Source organism: Mandrillus leucophaeus, unplaced genomic scaffold (assembly GCF_000951045.1).
Source record: "Mandrillus leucophaeus isolate KB7577 unplaced genomic scaffold, Mleu.le_1.0 Scaffold104, whole genome shotgun sequence".
NCBI classification, from domain to species: Eukaryota; Metazoa; Chordata; class Mammalia; order Primates; family Cercopithecidae; genus Mandrillus; species Mandrillus leucophaeus.
In genome coordinates, this window is record NW_012098543.1 from 1669567 (window position 1) to 1675409 (window position 5843).

Below are 5843 nucleotides of genomic sequence, written 5' to 3' on the forward strand. Positions count from 1 at the left end.
TGTGGCAAGACCTTCGTTCAAAATTCATCTCTTGTAATGCATAAGGTCATTCATACTGGAGAGAAACGTTACAAGTGTAATGAATGTGGCAAAAGTTTTAATCACAAATCAAGTCTTGCATATCATCATAGACTTCATACTGGAGAGAAACCTTACAAGTGTAATGATTGTGGCAAGGTTTTTAATCGAAAATCAAACCTTGCACGTCATTATAGACTTCATACTGGAGAAAAACCTTACAAATGTGAAGAATGTGACAAAGTTTTCAATTTCAAGTCACTCCTTGAAATACATAGGACAGTTCATACTGGAGAGAAACCATACAAATGTAAGGTTTGTGACAAGGCATTCAGGTATGATTCACATTTGGCACAACATGCTGGAATTCACATTGGAGAGAAACCGTACAAGTGTAATGAGTGTGGCAAAGCCTTCTGTGGCCAGTCAACACTCATTCACCATCAAGCAATCCATGTTGTAGGGAAACTTTACTAATGTAATGATTGTCGCAAAGTCTTCAGTAACGCTACAACCATTGCAAATCATTGGAGAACCATAACGAAGTGAGATCTTACAAGTGTTATAAATGTGGCAGATTTTTCAGGCATCATTCTTACCTTGCAGTTTATCAGCGAACTCATACTGGAGAGAAACCTTACAAATGTGATGACTGTGGCAAGATCTTCAGTCAAGTTTCATCTTACACAAAACATAGGAGAATTCATACAGGAAAGAAACCTCACAAGTGTGATGATTGTGTCAAAGCCTTTATTTCACGTTCATGCCCCATTACACATCAGAGAATCCGTACTGGACAGAGATCTTACAAGTGTCATGTGTGGCAAGGTCTTTAGTCTGAGGTGACTCCTTGCAGGACATCAGGAAATTCATTTTTGAGGTAATAGTTCCAAATGCAGTGAGTATAGCAAACCATCAACAATTAATTGACATTAGATTCAAATCAGCATTGACTTGAGTTTGAGTTGACTTAACACTGAGTTCAAGCATTAATTGAGATTAAAGTGTTTATGTTCAGAGGATTAGGCCAGGTGCGGTGGCTCACACCTGTAATCCCAGCACTTTGGGAGGCCAAGTTGAGTAGATCACTTGAGGTCAGGAGTTTGAGAGCAGCCTTGCCAACAGATGTGAGCCATTTTCCCAGCCTGTTTTTTTGTTTCTTCAACAAATACTGATAGGGACTTTTATGGGTATCGTGTTGAATCTAAATCACACTGGGTTATATAAACATTTAACAATATTAATTTTTCCAAAACATCAGTATGGGTTGTATCTTTATATATGTTTTTAATCATTTCGATCAATGTTTGTAGATGTCAGTGTATGAATTTCTCACTTCTTTCTGTTTATTCCTAGGTATTTCTTACTTTAAGTTCTGTAGCAAATGGAAGTGTTTTTAAATTTTCATTTAAAATTGTTTATTGTTAATGTATGAAAATTCAACTAATTTTTGGTGTTGATATTGTATTGTGCAAATCTACTGATGTGTTTACTAGTCTCAGTAGTACTTTGACTCTGTGATTTTCTACACAGAAGATCATGTCATCTACAAACAAATATAATTTTACTTTTTTCTGATTTCGAGGCATTTCATTTCTTTTGCTATTTCATTGCTCTGGCTAGGGCAGCCTGTATTTATTGAATAGAAAAAGTGAGAGCATTCTTGCATCATTTGAGATCCTACAGGAAAAGCATTCCATTTTCCCTGCTTGGTTATTTCCACGTTGGTCACTTCATCAATGGTCAGGTAAATTTCCTTCTCTATTTTGTTTAAGATTTCTTTTTATTTATTTATTTTTTTGAGACGGAGTCTTGCTTTGTCGCCTAGGCTGGAGTGCAGTGGCACGATCTCGGTCACTGCAAGCTCTGCCTCCTGGGTTCACGCCATTCTCCTGCCTCAGCCTCCCAATAGCTGGGACTACAGGCGCGCACCACCACGCCCGGCTAATTTTTTGTAGTTTTAGTAGAGACAGGGTTTCACCATGTTAGCCAGGATGGTCTCGATCTCCTGACCTGATGATCTGCCCGCCTCAGCCTCCCAAAGTGCTGGGATTACAGGCGTGAGCCACCGCGCCCGGCCGTTTTAAGATTTCTATGATGATCAGACGTTGAATTTTGTGAAATGATTTTTCTCCGTCTGTTGAGATGATGTGGTTTTCATCTGTCATTCTGTTCAAGTGGTATATCACATTGATTTGCTTGAATATGTTGAACCATCCTTGGATGTCAGAAGTAAATGGCACTTGCATATCTACAATCCTTTTATATAGCCTCTTGAATACAGTTTTCTAGTACAAGAGGTCTTCAAGAAGCTCATGGAAAAATATGTATTATGGGAAAATTGTGCATGGATTTCACAGTTTTTGCACCAAAATAAACTGGTACAAATCTGTTATAACATGTCTGAACAGGCTGTAGTTTGAGGCACTAAGAAGGATAAGGCATGAGTTTGAAAAGAGACTATCAAAGCAATATAAATTCTGCTAAAATTGAAATAAGAAACATCAAATTTACGATGAGACCAGATGCAGTGTCTCAGGTCTCTAATCCCAGCACTTTCAGAGGCCGAGACAGGTGTGTCACATGAGCCTGGGTATTCAGGACCAGCCTGGGTAACAAGGTGAAAACCCCTTCTATACAAAAAAAATACAAAAATTCGCTGGGCATGGTGGCACATACCTGCAGGGCCAGCTACTGTGGAGTCTGCAGCCAAAGGATGGCATGAGCCTGGGAGGTGGAGGCTGCAGTGAACTGTGATCTTGCCACTGCTTTCCATCATGTCTCAAAAAAAGAATACTTATGGTAAAGTTTGGGTAGACGAATAATGATATCACTGATGCTTTATGAAAAGGTTATGGGGACGAAGCCCAAAAGAAATCAACAGTTTGTAAATGGATAACTCATTTTGAGTTGTGAGAAGACAATGTTGAAGGTTATGTATGGAGCAGCAGGCAGACCATCCACATCAGTTTCACGGAAAAACAATAATCTTGTTTGTGCTGCAATGAAGAGGACTGATAGCTAACAGCAGAAACAATAGTCAAGAGGTTGAGAACAGGCTGGTTAACATGGTGAAGTGCCATCTCTACTAAAAATATAAAAATTAGCTAGGTATGGTGGCGGGCACCTGTAATCCCAGCTCCTCGGGAGGCTGAGGTGGGAGAATCGCGTAAACCCAGGAGGCGGAAGTTGCAGTGAACCGAGATGATGCCATTGCACTCCAGCCTGGGCAACAAGAGTGAAACTTTCTCTCAAAATAATAATAATAATAATAAATATCAAGCCCCTTCTCTTCCTTTGTCTGCCATCGTGGTTTGTACTTGACTCTACTTCTAGCCATATCTTCTCATAAGACTTTCAGGATTAAGTGATTCCTGGCCAAGAAAAAAAGCAAAATCGTTCCATTCCCCAGTGGATTCAGATGAAAACTGGTAATAAAATCAGGTACAACTTTAAAAGAAGACACTGGAGAAGAGCCACACTGGGTCTATAAGGAATTGCACATGAGATGACATACATATTTATGCTGTCTGAGCATTACAATCACGTTACCATATCAAGCAGAAAATGTCACCACTATCTGAAGAGTGGGACATGTTTTATTGGGAATACATTTTTTTCTCTCTGAATCTGTTATGAACACGTTGGTTGGCTGGGTTCAGTAATAAATACGTCAGACTTTTCATTTCCAAAAAAAAGTCAAATGATGTAATTCCATAGAGTACCTTAACTCCTGTATTGCTTTTTTTTTTTTTTTTTTGAGATGGAGACTCCACTGGGCTCAGTGGATCACACTTGTGTTCGTCACACATTGGGAGGCTGAGGTGTGAGGTTTGCTTGAGACCAGGAGTCTCCTGGGAATCTTCTTGCCTCCACTAACCCAGTTCATGACAGACCCTTGGACTTTACTGTTCTGGAAAATCTATATAAAGCAGTATCAGTGTGTCAAAGCATTATGGCTGTCAGAAGCTTGTGAAAGAAACTCAAAATTACTAAGTCAAAGAGAAAAGTCAAGCTGGGAACAGTGTCAGGCAAACCTTCCTCCAATTTTATTCCTAAACAAGATAGCTACAAGGATTTTTTTAAAAAGCTACATAGAGGCTGGGTACAATGGCTCAGGCCTCTAATCCCAGCACTTTGGGAGGCCTCAGTGGGCGGATCACTGAGGTCAGGAGTTCGAGACCAGCCTGACTAACATGGAGATACCCCTTCTCTAGTAAAAGTAGAGAATTAGTCAGACATGGTGGCATATGCTTGTAATACCTGCTACTCGGGAGGCTGAGGCAGGAGAGTCACGTGAACCCAGGAGGCAGAGGTTGTGGTCAGCCAAAACCACACCATTGCACTCCAGCCTAAGCAATAAGAACAAAACTCCATCTCCAAGATGAATGAATAAATAAATATTTAAAATATAAAGATGAGGTTTCACCATGTTGCCTGGGCTGGCCTCCAACTCTTGGCCACTAACTATCTTTCTGCTTTAGCCTCCCATCATGCTGGAACTACATGCACGAGCTGCCACCCCTGGCCACATTATGCTTTTTCAAACTTGCTAATATTTTGGATATGCTAATTTCTTCCTAAATGTAATTATGTTTTAGCTAATTACTAGTGTTTGATAAATGAAACCTTTGATAACTAGGGATATGAGTGAAAAATAGAGTTCATAGTACATGTTAACTTACAGATATTGCCATAAAATTATTGCATGCAGAAATGAGGTGATTTAGAAGTTTATAATTTTTTTTTTTTGCTTTTTTTGAGATGCAGTCTCACTCTGTTGGCCAGGCTGGAGTGCAAATGTGAGATCTCAGCTCACCGCAACCTCCGCTGCCTGGGCTCAAGCGATTCTCCTGCTTCAACCTCTTGAGTATCTGGGATTACAGGCGCGTGCCACCATGCCCAGCTAATTTTTGTATTTTTAGTACAGATGGGGTTTCGCCGTGTTGGCCAGGCTGACCTCGAACTCCAGACCTCAGGGTGATCCATTCGCCTAGGCTTGCCAAAGTGCTGGGATTACAGGCAGGAGGCGCGGCGCCCAGCCAATTTTGTAATTTAGTTATATTTTCTTCAGGGCCCACATAAAACAGAATAACCTGACTGGGATGTATCCTTAGTAATATCTCATAATTATTCTCTATATGAAAATAAATCCCAATGTTTGAAGACTGCCTATTTTACAGCCTTTATTATTCACACCTGATAGAACACTCAGGCAAGAACAATAAAGAAAACACCTAAAATAGATTACAATTGGATGGGTGTGATGGTTCACCTGTAATCCCAGCACTTTGGGAAGCAAAGGTGGGAGGATTGCTTGAGTCCAGGAGTTCAAGGCTAGCCTGAGCATCGTAGTGGAACCCTGACTCTACAAAATGTTAAAAAATTATCCAGGCATGGTGGTGAGGGCCTGTGGCCCCAGCTAGTTGGGAGGTGTAGTGGGAGGATTGCTTGAGCCCCAGAGGTTGAGGTTGCAGTGAGCAGCGTTCCCACCACTGCATTCCATCCTGGGTGACAGAACTAGGTCCTGTTTCTAGGGGGGGAAAAAAAAAAACAGCTTGAAGATAAAAAGTACATTTTGTACTTATTTTCAGAAGGCACGTAAAGTGAATATTACATTTAGGAATTGATATGTTGTCAACGTTTATCGCTTAAATATATTGCAGGAAGAAATGTAAAAAAAAAAAAAGTTTGAGAATGAGGACTAAGGTCTGATTTTTTTATCTTGCCTAAATTCCTATCTGAGGAATCTGGGGAGTCATGCCCTACAAACCATAAATACTCATCAGATGGTTTTATTTAGTCCTATATATCCTGTCTTATTT